The 24,310-nt window shown below is 44.2% G+C and overlaps 2 protein-coding genes, 1 long non-coding RNA gene and 1 pseudogene across 5 annotated transcripts in view; 1 reads left to right on the top strand and 3 right to left on the bottom strand.

The window, feature by feature from the left end:
* The window catches only part of Nsd2 (nuclear receptor binding SET domain protein 2), a 73,169-nt gene extending 71,503 nt beyond the window's left edge, over nucleotides 1-1,666 (bottom strand). Inside the window, exons 1-2 of one of the 3 annotated variants that reach the window (XM_034508962.2) lie at nucleotides 1,507-1,666; nucleotides 660-729 (exon numbers count right to left, since the gene is read on the bottom strand). The gene's annotated coding sequence lies outside the window, so the exon portion shown is untranslated. The remainder of the gene's footprint in view (nucleotides 1-659; nucleotides 730-1,506) is intronic. The other 2 variants (XM_034508961.2, XM_076938304.1) reach the window with 2 other exon arrangements.
* Nucleotides 1,667-2,998: 1,332 nt separating this feature from the next.
* Letm1 (leucine zipper and EF-hand containing transmembrane protein 1) overlaps nucleotides 2,999-24,310 on the top strand; it is a 74,010-nt gene continuing 52,698 nt past the window's right edge. The window contains exon 1 of the mRNA XM_076938303.1: nucleotides 2,999-3,100. The gene's annotated coding sequence lies outside the window, so the exon portion shown is untranslated. The remainder of the gene's footprint in view (nucleotides 3,101-24,310) is intronic.
* On the bottom strand, nucleotides 7,608-9,220 carry LOC143443078 (uncharacterized). Its single transcript, XR_013111792.1, has 3 exons — nucleotides 9,104-9,220; nucleotides 8,459-8,517; nucleotides 7,608-7,692 (listed from the first exon to the last, which is right to left on the bottom strand). It is a non-coding gene; the product is annotated as an uncharacterized LOC143443078 (long non-coding RNA).
* Nucleotides 23,224-23,852, bottom strand: LOC117712385 (large ribosomal subunit protein eL6 pseudogene; annotated as a pseudogene).

Genomic DNA, 24,310 nt, shown 5'->3' with positions numbered 1-24,310 from the left:
CCTTTAGAATCAGAGGCCAAAAGGAGAGGATTTTCATTCTGAATATGTAAGAGTTATTCACAAAAGCTTACACAAATTCACAAGCAAATATTAAGTCCACACACTTCGAGCCATCAAACCAAAAATGAAGGCTGCTGGACAGAGAAGAAAATGGAAGGAAAGCAAAGGAAATGACTCAAAGTCAGCAAATGTATAAGGTATGAACCCTCTTCATCTTTAGCCAACAGTTATGATTTGAACTCTGGGTATTGAGGAATGGGAGAACACATAGGAAGATCTGTGTTTACGGGACTTGCTCTCTCCTTGCTACTTTCTGTATTTGTGTGTGTGTGTTGTGTGTGTGCGTGTGCGCATGTATGTATACCATCGACTTAAGTACATAACCAGAACTTAAAACATGGAAAACATGCCAGTTAAAAGTCTCAGCTTCCTAAGTGAGATGTTTCCTAACTTACTTTCTGTGGTGATATCTTATTTCAAATACATAAAACAGTACTAACATCCACGCATGATCTTAGAATTTAATTTCTTTAAAAGTCAAGGCCTTCAAAGTCTGGGATTAAACTGGCAGTACTTAGGAACTTCTCTAACCTAATTCTGAACTCGCGCTGGTCTCTTTACGGGGTCCGTTATAAAATACACACCCTCCAATTATCTACCTGAAAATGATTCCCGTCAGAACATCCGATTTCATACCGTTTCGTCGTCAATGTCAAACCTCGTCCTGAGCTGAGAAGGGAGAAAAGCTCAATGTTGCAACGGGTCCTATGCAACAATCTCATCCATTTTCTTCTCACCGAAACTCAAACCAAACATCTTTTAAATGCTGAGATTTAAAACCAAGGCAGTAGCCAGCCGCTTGGTAGTCACGGTCCGGCTCGCCGCGCCCTGCGCCTTCTAGGCTGAGAGCTGCATCCCGAGCGAGGGAGCGCGCCCTGTGAGGCGCGGCCACAGCCCCGGGCGGGTCCGCGGGTCCAGCCAGCCTCGTCTCCACCTGCGAGGCCCGGCAAGGGCCGGCGACCGCGGCGCCGCGCTGACCAACGGCCGGGGTCCCGAGTGTCAACGCCGGACGCTTCCGCACACAAAAAGCGCCTCTCGGTCCACCCGGCCGCCCCTCCCACCGTGCCACCCGGCCCCGCGCCCCGCGCCGCACAAAGGCTCGCTCGGCCCGCCGGGCGCCGCGGGAACAAAGGCGGCCGCCCGCCGGTCGGGCACAGGTGCAGCCCCGGCCAGCGGGCCCAACATGGCCGCGCGCCCGCCGCCCCGTTAGCCGTCGCCGGCCGTGCGCGTCCGACCGGCGCTTCAGGCCGCGTCTTCCCAGCCTCCCGATTCTCCACCCTCGCCTCAGGCCGTGCGTCCTCCTCCGGCCTGCCCCCGGCGCCCGGCCCTCAGCCCCTCAAGCTGCCCCCTCAGCCCTCAGGCCTCGATCTCCCGGCTTCCCGACCCGGCCTCCCTTCCCCAGCCAGCGGTTAGTTCCCGCGGCGGTTGGCCCGTGGCCCCAGTGACCTGCGCTGCGTCGCATCCTCCGGCTGCTGTCCCGCAGCGGCTGTCCGGCGGCGGCGGCGGCAACGGGCGCGAGGCCGCGGAGGGCAGGAAGGCAGGAGGGGGCGGCGGCGGCGGCAGCGGCGGGCGCAGCGCGGCCAGGCCGAGGCTCTCCGCGCGCGGCGCCGACCCCGCCCCCGCGCCTCCCGCCCGCCGCCGCCGCCGCCGGGGCCGCCGCCGCCCCCAGAAGCCGCGGGAAAAGTGCGCTCCGCTGATTGGCTGCCGCCTCAACTCGCCCGCGGACCGGGCTTTTCAAATCCGCGCCGGGGCCGCGCGCGGAGAGCGACAGGCGGCGGGCGACAGGGCGCGCGGAGTAGACAGCGATCCCGAGCGCGGGTGTTGGGGAGGCCGGCGCGCGCCCGCTCCGCTCGCCTCCCGCTCCCGCTCCCGCTCCTTCAGCGGCGCGCGGGCGGCGGCCAGCTCCGCAACCGCGGCGAGTCACGGCGCGGTGACGTCACGCCCGCCGCCCAATCGCCGCGCGCGGCCCCGGAGCCCGGCGTGGGCGCGGACGCGGGCACAGGGCCTCAGGCAGATTAGGAGCGCGGGAGGCCGCGGCCCCGCCCAGCGTCCGGGCCTCGAGCGCCAGCGGCTGGCGGGAGCAGCTCGTGGCGCGCCGGAGCCTGCCCGCCTCCTTGCGTGGACAGCTGGACACGGCGGCGCGAAGTCGTCTGCAGGCGGAGCGCGCGTCACTGATAGCGTTCGCCGGGCGCTCCAGGTTCTGAGACGCCCGGCCGGGCGGGCTGTCAACCCGGGAGAATCACTTGTCAAAGATGAACCGCTTGGCGTCCTGGGAAGGCGTCGGGAGGCAGTCTCCGGAGATGCGTTGCTACGGCGGATCAGAACGCAGCCCCAGCGGGTCGGGGTAGCTTGCGTGCTTTGCGCGAAGCGCCTGCGCGTGGCGCAGAGTCGGAGAAGTGTGATTAAAGACGGGAGAAGGGCGGTGGTCCTGGGAGGTCCGACTGACTTTTTGCGAGTTAAGTATCTAGCCTTTCGGGAGGTCAGGACTCTGGGCCTTATCTCCTGGAGTTTTCTAGATTAAGCCAACCACAGAATGTTCTCAGCCCCCTGAGGACAGCTCCCAGAAGCATCAGAGCGTGGGAATGAGTCAGGCTCCCTTTCGGACCACTGGCTGCTTGCTTGTTGCCCACTGCTCCCTGCTGTCAGCTCTCTGCCTGCCACTGCTTCCTCTCAGGTTCAGTGGTGTCCAGACTCCAGCTCTGGGTGCTGTTGTGGGCTGTGACCTAGGACTCAGCCCCATCCCTTTGCTGTATTCCTAAGGATACTTACTTTTCACAGCCTACTGTCCCCCACCCCCAATCTTCGGGAATGTTCCTAGTCTAGTGCTTTGGATCGAAAGGGGTGAGAAAAAAACCTTCAAGCCCAGGCATTGTCCATGAAGACCTGAAACCCTTTGACCTGAAACTCTGAGACGCTTTAAGTCCAGGAAAGGCCTGAGGGCAGAATTGCAGAGATGAGCTGGAGCAGACTCATCTGCTTGATACTATCGGACTAGCCAAAGGCTCACTGACTCCAGAAGACTTTCCATCCACACACTATGGTGAGTCAGGCAGGATGTGTGTCAAATTGAGATGCTTAGCCAGTGCTTACCATGTGCTCCTGGAACATGATACAGACTCCTCTGACAGTAGGGAATAAGTCTCCTCTCTGTCTCACTAGGCCCACTGCTTTATTCTCTCCCCAGCATCTTCTAGATCCCTACAGCACATGCGGGATACCATGTAGCTTCCTGATGCCAGATCTGTTCTCCAAAAACAAACCTGCAGTACTGTGTAGTCAGCATGTATTTAAAATAGGCAAGTGTATTTGAATTATCTTGACTGTTATTTGACACTGTTCTTTTCTTGTTCTGTTTCACCTTTCATAAGCCCCCTTCAGTAAGTCTACACAGCCTAACCCAGGGGCTCCTGACTACTAGTAGTGTTTTATGTTATAGTACTCCCAGGCAGAAAAAGGACATACATAGGACTCCATAGGTAGAATCCTGAGGAAAAAGAAATTCATCCACCAAGGTTTGCACACTTCCCATACCAGGCTCCCAGATGATCCAAGTCAATAGTTTCATTCTATAGGTCACCTGTTCAGATGCACTGGCAGCCTTGGCGTTCTGAGACTATCAGAGGAGATATTCTTAGAGAGGAGCCTTCGGCAAGCTGGTGGGACTCAAACCCAGGTGGTCCCTGAGTGGAACAGGACACAGGAACAGCATCAGCACAGCTAACTCTTCTTTGGTCTCTCCAAGGCTTGTCCCTTCTCTAAAGACTCCACATTTGAGCTGCTGCACTCAGTATTTTCCTACCTGGAGCCTGTAGTCCTAAAAAGCTCAGTCTGCTCTTCTGCTGCTCCATGTGTCCCTGGCTGAAGTCCACTTCTCTGCCTCTCTTCCAGGTCTCCTGAAACTTTGTAAAAGCTGCTGCCAAAGATAGATAGGCCCAGGCCCCTTAGTCAAAAAAAAAAAAAAAATCCTGAGACCCCCTACTATGCCTAGGGTCCCCTAGGGGCCAGGCTCATTGCTGTTTCCATGGAGATGTGTGCACTCTGACCCCAGTCTTTCTCTGTTCCAGGCCAAATAAAGAGGGCTTCCAAGTGGAAATGCAGCTTGGACTGCCCCTCCTCCCATGCCCCAGGTGGCCCCTGTCTCCAAAAAGGGGCTTGTGGAAAGACCCAGAACCCAGGCAGAACCACTGAAGGACCTCCTACCCCCAAACTCCCCAGAACTGATCATTCTGCTTTCTAAACTGCAGGGTGACTTCCCCAAGCCTCCAGCTGAGGTGCTACCCAGGCAAAGGCCACTGGAATTCCCTAGGAATTCTCTTGAATTCCTGGGCAGCTCTGCAAGGCTTTTCTATTTACCTAGGATCCCTATCAGATAAAAACTACACAGGACAGAAATGTGGCTAAGAACTCTCTTCTCACAAGCCCTGGTTCAGAGGCCTAAGGTATCTGTCACTGGGGTCCAATTGTCACCTCCGGGTACAAACCACCAGCCCAGAATAGCTGCAACCCATCTTTCACCAAGGATGCTTCCTAGGGTGATAACCCAACCAATATCCACTGGGTGTCATTCAGAAAAACTACACCTTCTTCCAGATCTTAGGTAAGAGACTTACTTTTTTTTCTCATGTTTTTAAAAAAGATTTATTTTATTCTTAACTGAATACAGCAGGGCATGCCTTTAACCCCAGCATTTGGGAACAAGCAGATTTCTGTGAGTTTAAGACCAGCCTGGTCTACAGAGCTTGTTCCAGGACAGCCAAGGCTATCAACACAGAAGAATTCTGTCTTGGGGCTGGAGAGATGGCTCAGAGGTTAAGAGCACTGACTGCTCTTCCAGAGGTTCTGAGTTCAATTTCCAGAAACCACATGGTGGCTCAAAACCATCTGTAATGGGATCCAATGCCCTCTTCTGTTGTGTCTGAAGAAAAATTCTGTCTTGAGAAAAAAAAAATATTTTATGTGTACGTGTATGGGTATGTACATATGAGTGCAGGTGCCAGAAGAGGCTGGAGGTTCTGGCATCTGAAGCTGGAGTCACAGGCTGTTGTCAGCCACCTGTTGTGGGTGCAGAGAATTCAACTGAGGTCTTCTGTAGGAACTGTATACAATCTTAACCACTCAGTCATCTGTCTCGCTGTTTATTTCTATTTTTTAATTTTATGCGTATGACTGCTTTGCCTGCATGTATGTAATCGTACCACGTGTATGCCTGGTACCTGCAGAAGGCAGAATAGATTGTGCAGAAATAGAGTTAAGGTGGTTGAGAACCATCATGTGGGTGCTGGAAATCAAACGCCAGTCCTGTGCAGGAAGAGCAAGTGCTCTTACCCTCAGCCATTTCATTAGCCGCCTTCCTTTTCTTTTTCTTGTTTGTTTGTTTGTTTGTTTGTTTGTTTTTTGAGATAGGGTCTCACTATGTAGCCTGGACTGGCCTCCAGCTCTCACACATACCGGTCCTGAGATTACAGATAAGCCCCACCAGCCTGACCCCAAAGTCTTCCTTGATACCCTTCTAGACTTAGCTGGATCCCAGCTCTGGGTGTTCATCCTCAGGTAGTATTATCTTTGGATTTAGACAGCTGGTTTCCCCATTGTTGGTTTCTTAGACACTGAACAACTGTAAGTTAGTAGTTTACAGTTGTGGAGGGAGGATAAGGCTCCAAAACCTGGGTAGGACTTTCCTGCCTCTTCCCAACTATCTGGTGGTTACCTATAATCTGTAGCTCCTATGAACATCATGATCTCTGCTTGAGTTTCATTGTGGCCTTTTCTAGTCTGTCTATTCCTGTTTCTGATTTTTTTTTTTTTTTTTTTTGATGAATACAGTAGCCTACATCTGCCAGAGCCTTATTTCCAACTAAGGTCACAATGACAGGTGCCCTGGTTAATTGTGGAAAATACCTTTGAAGAAACACAATTACACAATTCAAACCCATGGTTAGTCAGGATGTTGAGACTCTGTAGAGCTGTGGAAATAATCAGTATTTGTTTCTCTAGGCCCTAGAGGAAAGGGTGACAGATAAGGGCCATGTCCCTGCAAGCTCTAACTCTTGCCTGCCTGTTCTTACTTGAAGAAAGGAGGGTCTGGTATGTGCCATCCCAAACAGACAAAGTGTGCTCACTTTTCATAAGCACATGGCCTAAAAGGTGTAGGTCACAGACAGGCCAAGCAGCAAACTTCCTCAGTTTGGTTAAGGGATAATGGAGAAAGGCCTATGAGATGTGAGGACACTCACCAGGCCACAAGAACAACTTCAGGGTAAGTGGGAAGCTTAAGGGAGCAGCTCTGGGCCATTCTAAGAAATTGATCAATCTCCTACACAGGTTCCACCACTAGGGTTCCACCTGGTTCGGGCATTACCATTTAGGGTCTGCTCCACCCATTACCTGGCCATGCCCTTTGAGAGAGTGAAGAACAGTTCTTTCACATCAAACTGTGTGGTTGTTATTTGCAGCCACACACTGTTTGATTTTGCATTGTTGGATTACTTCAAGAAAGGGAGCCTGGCCCATCCCCCTGCTCTGTGCAAAGGGCTGCCACATACTCAAGGATCAAAGTAGAGCAGGGCATGGGGCCAGCACTGCCCACTCACTCTGCTTTTGCCTAAGAAATGGAGTTCAATGCTAAAATAGCACTTCTTTTTCTAATTATGAAAATGGCAGGGTGTTAAATCTCATACTAGCAGAAGGAAGATAACTAAGCCCCTCCTAATCCATGTGCCGAGAGCCACATTTTCCAGACTAGTTAGTAGCTTCGGACGTTTGAGCCCAAAAATTGAGATGGCTGGCCTGTGGATAGTGATTCAGGTCACCCAGCCTACCCCACCCATTTCCCATCCAGGGCAGATTTCTGTGTTGTTTTTGTTTGGTCCCATTTTTGTTATGTTTTATATTTTATTACATTATATTCAGTGTGTGTGTGTGTGTACACATATGTACATTATGGCATATGGCAAACATGAGGAGGTCAGAGGACAAGTAGAAGGAGGCAATTGTTCCTTCTATCTGGGTCCCAGGAACTGAACTCTGGTGCTCAGGTGCCTTTTCCCATTGATCCATCTCACTGGCCCTTGGTTTGGTTTTTTTTTTAAAGACAGGGTCTCACTATAAAGCCTTGGCTAGTCTGGAACTCACTCTGTAGACCAGGTTAGACTGGAATTCAGAGATTCACCTGCCTCAGTTTCTCGAGTGCTGGGATTAAAGACTAAGCACCACCACCACCCACCTTTTTTTTAAATTATGTTTATGGGTCTGGAGAGATGGCACAGCAGCTAAGTGCACATATTACTCTTGCAGAGGACCTGAGTTCAGTTCCCAGCACCCACATCAGGTAGCTCACAACTGCCTGTAACATACTGAAGAACCTAACTCCTCTGCCTTCAAGGTATACACATACGAACACTCACACACAAACATAATTAAAAATAATCAAAATAGCCAGGCAGTGGTGGTATATAATCTTTAATCCCAGCACTCAGGAGGCAAAGGTAAACAGTTTACTGTGAGTTCAAGGACAGCTAAGGCTACATAGAGAAACCCAATCTTGAAAAAACAACAACAATAGAGGTGGGGAATCTTCATGAGTTCAAGGCCAGCACAATCTACTGAGTTCCAGGACAGCCAGGAAAGAGAGACCTGCCTCAAAATAATAATATAAAAATTATATTTGTTTAGCATGTGTTTGTAAGAGTTTGCACACATGTCACAGAATTCATATGGTAGTCAAAGGACAGTGTGTGGACATCAGTTCTCTTTGTCTACCATGGGTTCCCCAGACAGAATTCAGGTCATCAGTCTTAGCAATAGATGCTGTATCCACTGAGCCATCTTGCTGGCCTAGGAGCATCCGGGGTTTTTGCCCATTAATTTATTTATTCAATTTACATCCCAATATCAGCCCCCTTCCCCTCCCAGTCTCTCCCATATAACTCCTATCCCTGCCCGTGTTCTCTCCCCTTCGCCTCTGAGAATGGAGGGTGCCCCTAGATATCACCCCACCCCAGCACATCAGGTCACTGCAGGACTGGGCACATCCTTACCCATTGAGGCCAAATAAGATGGCCCAGTTAGGGGAATGGGATGTATAGGCAGGCGACAGTCAGGGACAGCCCCCACAGGAGCTTTTTTAATTTAAGATTTACTGAAAAGTTTCGAAGGTAATAGAGTTTCTTCACCTGTTTTTCTTATTAATGATAACATGCTGTACCTCTAGAGTACCTTTGTCAAAGCCAAAAGACCAGGGCTGGGTGCATCTCAGGGATGAAGCATTTGCCTCACATGTAAAGCCCTGGCTGGGTTTCATCCCCAGCACCCAGGAAAAAATTAAGAGATAACTTTGGCCTGTTACTGTTTACTAAATACCAAACTTGATTGAGAGCATATCTGTTTTACCATTACTTACCTTTATACTCTGATAGGTTTTAAGAGCTGGGCGTCATGGCATCTGCCTATATCCTAGACCTTGGGAGGAAGAGAAAGGAGAATCAGTAATTCCTGGTCAGCCTCTGACCAGTTCTTTGGTGTTGGCTATCACAGAAGCCTGTCCTGGACCAACTGTGACCATGTAATATGGATAAAACAGATGTGACAGCAGTTTTTGGGTGGGAACGCTATAGCTGCCGTGCCCAGAACAGGGAAATCTATGAGTGAGCTTTATTTTCCCCAGCCATTTCAAGCAGAGCACAGAAAGACTAAATCCATTCAGGGAGATGTGCTCTCTCTGAACTGAAGGGCAAGTGCTAGGAAAACTGTAACCTAATTTTTTATATCTATTTTTAAAGATGGTTCTTAAACACTTTAGCTTCCCTTTTAGCCCACCACTCATCAGAGGTAGTGGAAAAGAAAGGATACAGGGGAAGTGGACCTGTTTAGAGAGGCTCTTTGGAGCAACTCCTGCCTGTGTTGTCTGGAAATTGGCAGTTCAGTTCACAGGTTAGCAATAGCAGCTTGATCCACTCACAAATACTTCACGGATACACCAGCAGTCCAGTTCAGTAGAGTCAGGATAGCAACAGCGGCAGCACTACCTAGCAGAGATAGGCCTCACCTGAGGCAAAAGTCAGCAGAAGGAACACCAGAAGTTCTCAACTGTGCCTCTCGGGAAGCAGGGATCAACGAAGACTCGAGACCCACAAGCATTGCACAGCTAGCTCTATAAGCCATCCTAGCTCAGCCTCCGTCCCTGTCCATCAAGTCCTATTTATACTCTTCAAATATCACATGTCCTCCACATGCCTCAGCACATGCATCTGTCTCAGCTGATATCACTGCCAATCAGCTCCTTATGTTACATAGTTGAGCTGAATTTGTCAGACTCCAAAGAAGAAGCAAGAAACTGCAACAAGCTGCAGCATACCATTAGAAGTTTTTTGGTGAGTTTCTCTATGGAGTCCCAACAAATGCAGCTCAGCTACAAAATGTAAGGTGGACCAATTATATGCCTGTTGTTAGCAAAGAATTCATCATGTGTCCTTTCACATGCTTGCTTTAGTAGAACATTCTTTCTCCTGTGTCTGCTTCAGCAAAACATTCCTTCATGAGTCTGCCTTAGTCTTTTACCTGCGGCCACTTCAGGAAAACACTCCTTCACATGTTTGCCCCAGCAAAACACCTTCCAACCCAACTTTCAAAAGGAACCTTCAGTTTCCACTGCAGAATATAGCTTAGCAGGAGAGAGCTTGCCTAACACGACTGAGGCCTTGCCTCAGGAAAGATCCCCAACACGGATCCTCAAGCACTGAAAGGAACTAAGACATTTCTGAGCCTGGACTAGAGTTGTACACAGTGGTAAGGTGCTTGTCTTTTATACATGAAGGCCTAGATTTAATCCCCAGTACCATCATGAAAAGAATAAAAAAGGTGGTAAGGAGAACATTGCTAAGCTAAAGGGCAGCCGGAATCCACAGAGGGCACAGGAAGTAAGGGACGGTGTGGCGAGGAGCTATAGCTACGCCTGTCCACAGCTGAGAAATGGGTTACACATACTGAGATGCTGACAGGCTAGAAAGACCTCACTCAAGCCTCCTTAATGTCCTTAAATTTGGCTGAAACTAAAATTCATTCCCAAGTAATGGTATAGCTTCTCTCAGAGTAAAATGCTATTTAGATTCACATAGTCTTAGTTACCCATTGCTATATATGATATTACCCCAAAACTTACTGGTTTTTTTTTTTTTTTTTTTTTTTTTTTTTTTTGGTTTTTTCGAGACAGGGTTTCTCTGTGTAGCCCTGGCTGTCCTGGACCTCACTCTGTAGACCAGGCTGGCCTCGAACTCAGAAATCCGCTTGCCTCTGCCTCCCAAGTGCTGGGATTACAGGCGTGCGCCACCACTGCCCGGCTAAAACTTACTGTTTTGATACTACAGTAAACAACTATATAACTTATAGTTTCCTTGGTCAAGAACTGAGGAGTAAGCCTGCCGTGTTGGTGAACGCCTTTAGTCCTAGCACTCAGGAGGCAGAAGCATGTGGATCTCTGTAAGTTCAAGGGAATTCCAGGACAGCCACAGCTATTAGAGAAACTTTGAAAAAAACTTAAGACGGGGCTGGAGAGATGGCTCAGTGGTTAAGAGCACTGGCTGCTCTTCCGGAGGTCCTGAGTTAAATTCCCAACAACTACATGGTGGCTCACAACCATCTGTAATGAGATCTGATGCCCTCTTCTGGTATGCAGGAGTACATGCAGATGGAGTATGTATGTATGTATGTATGTATGTATGTATGTATGTATAAAAAAAATCCTAAAAAGAAAAAAATCTTTAAAAGGAAAAGAAAAACCTTAAAACTGGGGAGTAAGCAGGTATGGTGGCACATGCCCTTAATCCCAGTACTAGACAGCAGGCATGAGTTTGAGGCCATCCTGGATTATAGAATGATTTCCAGGTCAGCCAAGACTATGTAGAGTGTGGCTAGAAATCTAAAAGGAATAAAAGTAGAAACCTGAAATCCAGCCTTATCATTTCCAAAAATTCTTACTGACTAACATGATAGCCCTCCTATTGTGGATGTGTGTACCTAGAGGCAAATATCCTTGAGCCTACCTGGAATACCCACCACAGATCAAAAATGAGTTCTGACAAAATCCACAAAAGAGACAGTTTGTAGTTGACACTCAGAAAGTTTGAGAGGCTTATGAAATGTCTTAGACTTTCCACAGAGATCTGACAGAGCATACCAAACCAACTTTAGTTCAAGGTGCTCCACTGTGGCAACTGAGCTACCTGCTAAGGATGAAAATCAGCACTTCTCAGAGAAAGAAAACAACTCAGAGTTGCCTCATGTCCTTCATAAACAACTATATAACCAAATCCCTAAGCATATAAAAGAAAGAGAAAATAAGGCCTTAATTAGGAAACAGTACAAAGCAATAAAAACCAGGCCTGAAGCTAGACATTGTGGCTACAAGCCTGAAATCGCTATATCTGGGGAGCTGAAGCAGGAAGCTTGTAAGTTTGAGGGCTGCCTGGACCACACAAGAAGACCCTGTCTCAGGAATAAATAAATAGAAGCTAGGGCGGTGGCTTAGTGATTAAAAATACTTGCTGCTCTTACGGAGACCTGGGTCTGGTTCCTAGCACCCACACAGCAGCTCACAACCATTCTGAACTTTGCTTCCAAGGGATCTAATGCCCTCTACTGGTTCTGTGGGCACCAGGTATGTAAGTGGTACACACGCATACATGATCAAAACATGCATACACATAAGATATTTTTAATAGGTAAACATATTCTGCTACTTAGATTCACATAGTCTTAGTTACCCATTGTTACTTTTTCCCCCCTTCCCTTCTCCCTCTCACTCCAGCACAAAGGTTTATTTATTTACTATATGTAAGTACACTGTAGCCATCTTCAGATACCCAATAAGAGGGTATTAGATCTCATTACAGATGATTGTGAGCCACTATGTAGTTGCTGGTAATTGAACTCAGGACCTCTGGAAGAGCAGCCAGTGCTCTTCACCTCAGCCATTTTTCCAGCCCCCAATTTTTTAAAAATTAAAAAGAACACTTCCTCCCAGCTGTAAGGTATTTTCTTAGTGATTGATGGGGGAGGGCTTAGCTGATTGTGGGTGGTACTATCCTAGGCTGGTGGTCCTGGGTTCTATAGGAAAGCAGACTGAGCAAGCCATAGAGAGAAAGTCAGTAAGCAGCATCCATCTATGGTCTCTGTATCAACTCCAGCCTCCAGTTTCCTGCCCTGTTTGAGTTCCTGTCCTGGCTTGAAGTGTAAACCCAGTAAACCCTTTCCTCCCTGATCTACAGAGAAAGTTCCAGGACAGCCAAAGACAGGCTACACAAAGAAACCTTGTCTCGGGGGTGGGGGGAGTCTCACTTTGTAGCTGTCCTAGAACTCTCTATGTAGACCAGGCTAGCTTTGAACTCATGGAGACCTGCCTGCCTCTTTGCTTCCTGAGTATTGTGATTAAAAATGTGTGCTGCCAAGCCTGGCTACGTATTTTTGTTTGTTTGTTTGTTTGTTTGTTTGTTTAGTTGTGTGAGTATATATATGTACACACACTGCATGCATGTGAACATATGCATACATGAGTGGCATGGTATGCTTATGAGGTTAAGGATAATTTAGAGTTCTTTACAACATGTGAATGATACATGCCCAAAGTCCTAACACCCAGGAGGCTAAGACAGGAAGATCAGGAAGAACTGCCTCAATTAGCTACCTGAGACCATCACAAAAAACAAAATAAATGCCCCACCCCCACCCCAGCTAATCTTTCTATTAAATGTGCATACGTCCTCCGTATCACTGTGCCTCTTCCCTTATTTCCTGTCAAATGCCATTAGGCAAATCCACCTTTGCCTGTTCCATACCATTTATAGGATGGCAGACCCCAGCCCTCAAAAATCCTCCAATGTGATCTCTAAGACTTCCCTAGCCATACCCCTCCCTAAATACCTTTCTATGTTGCTGGGATATCCTGCCCTGTTCGTCCACCAATGTAAACACTGGAAGATTGTAGCTTTCGGGAAGTGTAGGGAGGAAGAAAGAGAGGTCTCCAAAAAAGAATCAAAAAGGTTTGTAGAGATAATCTATTGTGCACTGTGTAAAAGCATTCACCTGTCAATAAAATGCTGATTGACCAGTGAGCTGAGGCAGGATTAGAAGATGGGACATCTGGCAGAGATGAAGAGAGGAATTCTGGGTTTGAGTCCAGGAGCTGGGTGATTTGCCTGGACACAGAGGAAGACTTGGATGAAACTGAGGACCAGGTAACCGTCCACATGGCAGGACGTACACTAGAATAAACTGGATAATCAAGTTATGAGCTAGTCAGGAAAGAGGCCCAAACGTATGCCCTAAGCATTTACTCATAATTAAGTCTCAGAATCATTTTTTCTGGGAAAAGAGGCCAGGTAGAAAAGCCCAAAGTTACAAAAGTTAAAAAGTTTTTTTTTCCTTTTGTAGTTTTGATATCCTACTCCAGTAATCCCAGCACTTCTGATGCCAAAGTAAAGTGGCACTTTGGGAATTTGGGGTTTTGTTAAAAACTCAGAAATATAAGAAAGTGTTTTTTGCTTTAGTATGGGGGTATGGGGCTGCTACAGACTGTCCACAGCAGCTGACAATAATTTGCCTCATACTATAGCAGAGGTGTGGTTTTGCCAGCTGCAGATAGTTTTTATGATTGTATGACGTTTGGAATTCTGAGAACTTTTCAGAGGGTATATAAAAATGCTAGGGGCCCAAGAAGTGAGGCAGAGGTGGTGGTTGTTTAGGGAGGTGGTTGTCATTTGTTAGTAGTTGTGCTCAAAGAAGAAACAAGAAGAAAGAAATTAGATTCAGAGATTTCTCCCCTCTATTCTTTCTCTCCTATCTAGTGATAAGGGGTGAAAATAGGAGGATAAAGAGTGGGAAACAAAGAACCCACAAAGTAGCAAAAACCATCTACAAGTAAGGCCATTTCTATTAGTGAAAAATGAATTTTCCTAGCACCCTGCTCTCTACTGTCAGACTGCTAGAGTCTCACAATTAAGCTTAAGTTGTTTATAATTTAAGAAGATATTTTTGAGCTGGGCAGTGGTGGCGCACACCTTTAGTCCCAGCACTTGGGAGGCAGAGGCAGGCAGATTTCTGAGTTCAAGGCCAGCCTGGTCTACAGAGTGAGTTCCAGGACAGCCAGGGGTATACAGAGAAACCCTGTCTTGAAAAAAAAAAAGATTTTGGTTGATAAATCCAAGTTATGATAGAAAGTGGATTAGGTACAGAACTTTAGATGCACCAAGATAGGATAGATATATTTGGCAACCTTAGAATTTTTAAATACATATGGACTGAACATTGTAAATGTAATTCTTACTTAATAGTTTTCATAATTGTTTTTATTATATATAGTTTATTGATGTTGAAGAAAGAGCCTTTATTGGACTAAGAGAGGGAGATGTCAGATTTTTTAAAATTTAACTTACTTTTATTTTATTTTATGTGCATTGGTGGTTTGCCTGATCATATGTCTGTATTATGTGAGGGTGTCAGATCTTGGAGCTACAGACAGTTGTGAGCTGCTGTGTGGATGCTGGAACACAGGTCCTCTGAAAGAGTAGTCAGAGCACCCCACCACTGAGCCATCTCTCTAGCTCCCTGAGGATGTTTTTGTACACTGTATGAAAATGTGTTTCTGTCCTTCCTTTCCTGCCTAAGGCACTTCTGGTTGGTTAAAATAAAAATCCTATGGTCTATAGCAAAAAGCAGAATAGTAAAGCAGGACTCCGAGACAAGAGAGAGGACTCTGGGAAGAAGTCTGGTACAGGAGACACACCTCTGAGACATGGAGGAAGTCAGACAGATGAAACTGATGAGAGGTAACAAATCATGTGGCAGAACCTAGATTATTATAAATTGGATAATTGAATCACAAGCTAGTTGGGAACAAGCCTAGCAGAGGTCTCCATATCATTATTCAGGAAGAAGAGCAGGCATAGAAAATTACATCTGGTTACAAGATACATTTTTGCATTAACATATGTATAAAATATGTAGTATGCACAATCCAGCTAAAGATGAATATCTGCTTTTTGAACATGGAAGGCATCTTCTTTATAAAGTCAGGTCCCATGCTATATGAAAGGATGGCATAGTAAGTCCCGAGGACTCTGTAGCCAACAAGATCTGTTGGCTATGTAGAGATACTCTCATGTCTCAGCCAACCTCAGAGCTGTTCCCATGAACAGGATCAGCATTCGTGTCACCTGTCTTGTTCTTGGTTTCTTTCTTCATGTCAACAGCCAGGATTTTCAGGAGGTTCCTCCCACCCCAGTCAAATCTGATGTTTATCAATTTTGAGGGAATCCATAGCTTTTCGTCTTCTGTTGAACCAAAGACAAAACCTTTGCACCACCACAACACATTTCATGCCTTTTGTTCTGATCTAATTCAACAGGTCTTTCTAAAATCCACTGGGTTTTTGTTTTGTTTTGTTTTGTTTTAACAGCTGTGCTACCTTGACATTTTTTTAAAAATTCAAAGTCAATTAAAGCATTATTCACTCTATCATTGGGAGATCCCATATCCTTCTTCTGTTCAATGTATAGTTAGGTCTTTTACAATTGTTTGGTCTGTAGGATTATAAGATGTATTTGTACCACATTTTATACCATACCATCTAAAAATTGTTGTATTCTAATAGATACGTAAGTCAGAGTATTATAAGCTTTAATCTTCAAAGTCATCTCCAAGATAGCCATCACTACCTGTAATAAATGTAAAATCTCAGAATCAACCATTTTAGAACTCAAGATATAAGCCCATTGGAATTTTAGGTATGTATCCTTAGTATGATGCATCAACATATGTACATATTGTAATTTTCCAAACTCTATAGAATAAAACATATAACTTATTGTGTGACATTGTTCTGAGGTGGCATTCTTTCTACTTTTTTTTAATTTTGTGCTGATCAGTGTTTATTTATTTATTTATTTATTTTAAATTTTATTTTATATTTTATTTACATTTAAGATGCTTTAAATTTAAAATTTTATTTTATATTTTATTTACATTTAAGATCCCTTTCCCCATTTCCCCTCCCTAGAAAACCCCTGTCCCATGCCCCCCCCTTTCCTTTTTGCTTTTATACAATTTTTTAAATGTTAATCAAAGGATTTGTAAGTTTGGTAATGCTCAATCAGAAGTGTAACCCAATACCCAACCTAGATATAAAAACTATCTTTGACTGGTGGAGACCTGTGAACATCTGCCTCCATGCCCCCTCTCTCTTTCTCTCTCTCATCACCTAGCTTCTCCTCTCCTTCATCTTCTCTTCTTACTCCATCTCTTCGTCTCAGTACTCCTTCCCACTTAGCTCCTCCTACATATCTCTCTTCCTGTTAAAGTAAAACTTTTCTCTCAAAATACAATTAGAGCATACTTATTCCTAATTGTACCAGTGAGGTACAAGATAGTCCTAATGCCCAGTCCATCATTTTGTTGACTAACCAGAACCTCTGTCATCTCTTCTAACTAAAACAGTTACTTTTGATCCTGGCTTTTTTTTGGCTTTAGAATGAATGTCAGCTGAAAACCATCTACTCCGATCTTTTCTCTCAAAGTAAATAGCCAGGATTGGCTATGAGACTATAGGTCTTCAACCCCATCAGAAATCCAGAATGACTGAGTTAACTGAAGTTATGGGAAGCACTAAACATAGCTTCTAAAACTTAGCCAATTTATAGAGACCACTGAACACCTGAAAAGCCCCTATACTACCGAATGTTGGAGCATCAAATCTTCAGCTTTCTGGCCCAGAGTCATCTGACAGACCTTAGTGATGCAGGATTATTAAGGGCAGATATTATTAGGCAGATATAATCAGTCGACTATTCTGCATGTGTGTCCTTTTCTGGACAGTAATTTGTCTGTAGATGGAAAGAGGCAATTCTTACCCAGTGGCTGTCACCACACAACTGGCGTAACTCCAAGGATGCTCAATTTCTTCTTAGAATCCACAACAGGAAGCTGTCAGGAGCAGACAAGTCTCTAATCAGAATGGACATTAATATATAAATATTTGTAGCGTCAATTCTATGGACTTCTGATGTTTTGAAAACCAACTATCCATGTAAGGTAACCTGGACTGTTGTCTTTCACACCTCTCAGCTATTTCTAAATAAAATATGGGAAACCTCCTAACAATAAACTCAAAGCCATGAATTTGCTATAGTCCCTTAACTCATAGGTTAACCTTCCCAAATCAGTTAAAAAAAGTTAAAGAAGGACTGGGTCTAGGCCTTGTATTCCTAAATGTGTTATACAGGCACCTGAGGTGGCATTCTTAAACATAATCTGTATTCTTAACTCAGTTTAAGTTTCTTTAGGAATTTAGTAGGCTGCCAATCTGCAATCTTGTCATAAGGTGACACTGTAGACTTTAGATTGGATTCATCTGATGATACTTTTTTTCTAAATCAAAGGATTTTCCAATCTTTTCTTCTGTTGTGGACACGCACACACACTCACACACACACGTGGGTGCGTGCACACACACACACTGTAGCTGTAGCCATTTTGTTCCATGCCCCCCAGCTGTTTCATATTGTTGCTGGAATATGCCTACCAGTCATTGACAGAAAAATAACTTGACTCAGAGCAGGGTCATGCTGACCACATCCCCATTATGTTCATATGTTCTGAGGTTTGTTAATATTAAGGAATTCCACAAAGTTTTCCATAGGACCCATCAAGTTAACGGTCTATATGAACTGTTATGTCTAAAATATCTTGAGTCAGAACTGACTACCAGACAGCACTTTCTGGACCTACATAAGTTCATTGTGGGTTTTATAAAGTGACAGAAAAACATGTTCAATACTATGGCTTAGCCCCCAAATTCTGAAAAAGATGTTCAATACTATGGCTTAGCCCCCAAATTCTGAGATATTGTCCTGATTGATCAGTATTAGGGTGTGTGTTGAATAAACCATCCCTGTCTGACTGACTGAGATCAGTGTTTATGTGGTTTGTGAATCAATCCCTATACCACGACATTTTTATTGCTTCCAATCTAGCATTTCATTGTTTAGTCTTTTCCTTCTCTAACTCTGTTTTATTATGATCTCTCATAAAAGGGATATATAAAATTGTAATCATTTCTGAAAATATCATTATTTGTATGCTGACAATCATACAAAAATTATAGAGAGTTCAAGTGCCATCTTCTACAGTGTTTCCCTTCAGCTGCTCTGCTGTCCAAAATTTGGGGAGAGGCACAGTCTCCCTCAAAGTGCAGTCAGCTTTGGCCAGCAGCTGCACCTTATGCACCCCACCCCCACCCCCAAGCTTGCATTTTAAGTACTCATGCACATCCATGTGGCCTGGCTCCAGTGCCCTGATACCCTGGCCACCTAGGTCTCTCAAGCACATGCTCCAACCCTTCTCTGGGACCATGCAACACTTGAGAGAAGCTATTACTATTTTGTCCTGAGATACCAAGAGAGCAACTAACTTTTCTCTCAGTAGGGGTTTCCTAAAGAAGCCAAGCATTAGGCCTCTAGAGGTCTTCCCTGTCTTCTGCTCCTTTCCTGTTGCTCTGTCACTGGAAAACCACCTTCCACTTGGTACATTTTCTAATACTCAAATCTTTTGTCTAACTAGAATTCTGTGCCATCTGTTGGATGCCAAGTGTAAATGTGTGGGCCTTTCTATGCCCACTCCAGCTTCAGAATAATGATACAGAGGCTTATATTTATTTACAGTGCTTTTGGCATTATGGTAGGATTGCCTACTACTTGCACATAACTCAATTATCCATTATACTGATTTAAGTTCTGCCAAATGGCTGGTTTGTTACCTCATCACAGTTTCATACATCTGACTTCCTCAGAGTCTGGGTGGCAAATTTCAGGTACTCTTCTTTTTCCCAGAGTCTCTCTCTCTACCAAAGTTCCACCTTACTATTCTGCCTATTGCTATAGGCCGTAGGGTTTCTATTTTATTTTATTTTTTAATGAAATATTTATTTATTTTATGTATAGGAGTACACTGTAGCTGTCCTCAGACGCACTAGAAGAGGGCATCTGATCCCATTACAGATGGTTGTGATCCACCATGTGGTTGCTGGGAGTTGAACTCAGGACCTCTGGAAGAGCAATCAGTGCTCTTAACCACTGAGCCATCTCTCCAGTCCAGGGTTTCTATTTTAAATAGACAATGCCATAGGCAAGGAAGGAGAGAAACATATCTTGAAACACTACAAATACATCACTCCAACATAAATATAAAGCAATAAAATCTTTGCTGGAACTGTTCCTTCAAATTGACAATGTCTTATTCTTCCTTTCATAGTTAAATCAGAAACCTGTAGGCATACATTTTTCTCAACCTACTTTAATAAGCATTCACCCTCTCTAGCCCACCACCCACCAGAGGTAATGGCAAAGAAAAGTTATTGAGATATGGGGGAAGTGGACCTGTTTAGAAATAGTTCTTTGAGGAGATTTCAATCCCGTGTGTTCTCAGTCCAGTCCACTAGCAAGCACCAAACACAAATCAACAGCTACAGACCAGTATACTTGGCAGAAACCACATATGAACTGGCAGCTGCAGTCCAGTCTAGTCTGAAGATACCACACACGAATCAGCAAAGGTAGTTCAATCCAGAAGAAATGTCAAGGCTTACCAACTAGCCCAAGCCCTCCACAGAAGCTGCAAGAAGCTGTGGGAACCTTAAGAGAAGTTCTTTGAGAAGTATCTGTCTATGAAGTCACCACAAGCAAAGCTCAGTAAGGCAAAATGTTAGGTGAACCAATATATTCATGTCATCAGTGAAGAATAGCAAGATAGAACAAAGTGAACCAATGTTCAAGCTCCCACTGTCTGTGGAGTCATATTTCTATTCCTTCTATACATCATGCATTCTTTTACCTATGTGCCCAGCAAAACATCATTTGACATAATTGACTTTCCAAAGAAACTAGGAGTTTCTACTTCAGAAACTTTTTCTATGTAAGTATTTAATTTTTTACTGTTTGTGTGTTAAAATATGCATTCTAAGATACAATCTTCTCTATGCATGAGAATTTCTGTGTGAGAATGAGTAGGATGAGAAATAATCATAATACAATCAAGCTTAGGGTCCAAGCTACCCACATATACATCCTGTAATCTCTCTTCTACCAGAGGCAAATTTTCAGTTTCAACTGATAATTTTCTTGAACTATTTAATTCCAAATTACCTTGAAAAGTTTGAAATAAATTACTTAGCTCTTGAATAGTTAACCCAATTATGAACTGTAGTCAATTAGTATCCACCAGCAATTTTTGAAAATCATTAAGAGCTTGTAAATGGTCTTTTCTGATCTTTACCTTTTGTGACTTGTTTTTTTTTTTTTTTTTTTTTTTTTTTTTTGGTAAACCTATCCTATATCCTAAATAATTAATAGAATATCCTCTCTGTATTTTTTTCAAAAGCAATTTGTAATCCCCAACAAGCCAAAATTCTCTTTATCAAACATTTTTCCCTAAGATACCTGTATCAGAATCAGCCAGCAAGATATCATCCATATAATGGTAAATTATAGATTCAGAAAACTGTTTATTAATTGTTTCTAATGATGGTTATACAAAATGTTGACAAAAGGTGGGGATGTTTAACATTCCATGTGGAATGAACCTTTCAGTGGTATCTTTTAGTTGGATTTTCATGGCTAAATCTAGGAAGGGTTAAAGCAAATCTTTATCTTATTACTCAAGGGATAGTGAGAAAAATCAATCTTTTAAATCACTATAGTAGGCTGTAGGCTTAGGTTTTTTCAAAACCTATGTTTTAAGATTTATTTATTTATTTATCATTTTATGTATATAAGTATGCTATAGCTCACCTCCAGATTGTAGGATTGTCGCAGTCTTCAGACATGACAGAAGACATCAGATCCCACTATAGATGGTTGTATGCTACCATATGGTTACTGGGAATTGAACTCTGAACCTCTGAAAAAGCAGTCAGTACTCTTAACTGCTGAGCCATCTCTCCAGCACTCAAAACCTACTTTTAATAAGGGTTCTTAAATACTTCAATCCCCCTTCTTTCTAGCCCATTGTCCAAAGGTAGGGGAGAAAAGATGGTAAATAGAACAAGGGGATGTGGACCTATTTAGAAGTAGTTTTTTGAAGGGATTACAATCTCTGTCAGGATACCAGCAGTCCAGTTCAGTAGTGTCAGGATACCAAAAATGAATCAGCAGCAGTAGCACTATTCAGCCAGAGCTCCACCAAATCGGCACAAGTCAGCAGAAGCCACCAGGACCAGCCAGACATCAGAAGTTTTCTGCCATGCCTCTCTCTCAACAAATTGAAAATCAGTGAAGATGTGAGACCAATAAATATATTGTAGTAATGCATATGCCCCATCACTGTCCATTGATTTCTATTCATACTCTTTCCAAACATCATGTGTCCTCCCACAGGTCTTGCCACAGCAAAACACCACCCAAGTCTGCAGACTTGGTCATCACACGACACAACCAGAAACTTACACATCAATAGGTTATGCCTTTAACTAAGAAGTTAAAGGGATTCTAGATTGTAAGGAACCCATAGGCTGAATTACTTTATTATTTATTTGTTTGTTTGTTTGTTTGTTTTTCGAGACAGGGTTTCTCTGTATAGCCCTGGCTGTCCTGGAACTCACTCTGTAGACCAGGCTGTCCTCGAACTCAGAAATCTGCCTGCCTCTGCCTCCCAAGTGCTGGGATTAAAGGCATGTGCCACCACCACGGCAACTGAATTACTTTATTGACTGCTCTCAGATCTGTTAACATCCTCCATTTTGCAGATTTCTTTTTAATGAGAACTATAGGAGAATTTCAAGAGCTGATGGACTCTTCTACATGTGGAGCCTCCAGCTGCTCTTTGACCAGCTGTCCTAGGGGCTGGAACGGTTCTTTACTTAAGGGCTATTGCTCTATCCAAACAGGCTAGTCGATTAACAATTTTAATAGGGCAATTGGTACACTATCAGCAGTAGCCGCCTTGTAAATTTGAAGACCCAACTTCTTCACTGTCCTCTTTATAGACAGCCTGGACACTCTGTAACTATATTTTATAACATTTTTATACCTTTATCAGGAACATCTTCTATTTTACACCTTGTCCCTGAAGTTGGAGGAATGCTAGTCTGTGTAAAACAAAACAAAACAAAACAAAAAAAGCTTTTTCTCTTGCTTGGCCCCTGCTCCTGGAATGACAACTGAGACTAATCACTTATTAGTAAATGTCTAGGCCATTAGTGTTGGCTCATTCCCTGACTAGCTGATAACTTATTTAACCCATTCAAATTATTCTATATCTTCCACATGGTCAGTTACTTCTTGTCTGCTTCATACATCCAAGTCTGGGGCAAATCTCTTTATTCTATCCTGAATTCAGCTATCTTGCTGGTTTACAACAGTCTCCTCAGCATTTCTAGGTGAATCTTCTTTTATTCTAACCTGAGATCACTTATATGGCTTATAATCTCTGCTCAGCAACCATGCTTCTCCCTCAGTATCTTGTTCTAATCTCCTCTGCCTCTCACTATTTCCCAGAATCCTATCTCTTCCTGGCAGTGTCCCACCTCCTATTTCCAGCCTCAGCTCATTGACCATGGCATTTTTATTGACAGGTTATGATTATAAGAGATTCTTTCTACAAATCTTATGTTTCCCAGTCTTGAAATAGATCTTATCCCCATAAATTCATGGCTATGTCTGCCACATATTCCTTAATCATTTTATCTGACCTTCTGGTCTTATATATTTAATGTATTTAGACTTTGTTTTACCTAAGACAATGTCCCAACCCCTACAAACTGTGTAGATACTGTTTGAAGGGGCTAAGCTGGATTCCAAGAATCTTGTGAAATTATTGTTACATCAGCTCCTGTATCCAGTAGGACTTCAATCTCAATTCCATCTCATTATAATTTCAACTTTGGTTTGTTATTATTTATAGCATTTTACCAACATATTTTTTCTGGCAGCTTTTTAATCTCTTATTCTATCCATTTGAGCTGCTCTACTTTTTTATCAAATGGTTTAGTTAAGTTTAAAGCAGCTGTGTCTGTTATAGAATTGTCTCTCTTTGTCTAGCACACCAAATGGTATAAAAGTAATTCTGGCTTTTCTTTTTTCTTTTTTTTTTTAAACATACAAATCTGTTTAATTAGGTTGTTAGCAGTTAGAGCACCAGTTTGTGAGGATACATCCTGTTTGTCAGGGAGAACTGAGATCGAAGGTAGCCCTAGAGCTGAGGAGCAGCTTTAATCTTTGGCAAAATCTGCGAGTCCACAGTTTTCTGATCAGCCTTTCGCTGCTCTGTAGTCTCGTATTTCTCCTCTGTGTTGAAAATCTCACCCTTCTGACACCTGGGCTTGTGTAGTTGTTACTTCCTGAAGTAAGCATCAGTCAAGAATTTGGGGATTTTAGCCTCGCTGATGTCAACTTTTGTAGAGGTGGCGATGACAAACTTCTGGTGTGTTCTGTGCAGAGGAACCCTGTTGATGGCAAGAGGGCCAGTCACAAGTAGCAAGCCACTGGCCAGCTGCTCCAGGAAAACCATTCTCTTGCCCCTGTGGCGCCCAGTGAGGATGATCCGGGCAGTCCCAGGAGTGATGCTGGAGCACAACCTTCTCACGTGATGACTGAAGAAGGGCTTTTTGCCATGGCTCAGCAGCTCCAAGGCACATCTTCAGTAGGATAATACCTAGGCATTTTTCAAAGGTTCACTCCAGGTGCCACCGTTCTTGTCCCCACCAACTGTTTTTGTGACAGTAGCAAGGACCTTTTCCTTTTTCTTCTTCTTTTCAACCTTGGTCTTGGCAGCTGAGTATTTTCTTTTGTACAAGGCCTTTCTGGAATACATAGCAGATCGGGAGTTCCTGCCAGTTCCTCAAACCAGGACAGGGTTTCAGCTGCAATGGGGCTTCCCCTTCCTGGGCTTTTTAACCTTAGGGTTACCCTTTTTGGCTGCACTAGCAGCCTGGGCACCAGCAGCTGGGGGACCAGAGGCAGCAGCATCACCACCAGCCTTCTTGGCCACAGTTTTCTTCTCCTCTGTATAAGGCTTCTCCGCCTTTTCACAAGCCATCTTGCAAGACAGGAAAGAGAACTGATTCTGGCTTTTCTATGCCCAGTCTAGCTCCCAAATAAAGACATGGTGACCTGGTATATTTATTTAAAAAGCTTCTTGCACTATAGCTCCGCATGTTCTCATCTATTCTAACCCCATTCTAACCTATCTAAATCTGCCTACTACATAGCCATGT

This window comes from Arvicanthis niloticus, chromosome 7 (assembly GCF_011762505.2).
Source record: "Arvicanthis niloticus isolate mArvNil1 chromosome 7, mArvNil1.pat.X, whole genome shotgun sequence".
NCBI classification, from domain to species: Eukaryota; Metazoa; Chordata; class Mammalia; order Rodentia; family Muridae; genus Arvicanthis; species Arvicanthis niloticus.
Note: the sequence above shows the minus strand (reverse complement) of the source record. Positions and strands in the feature narration are given on the sequence as shown.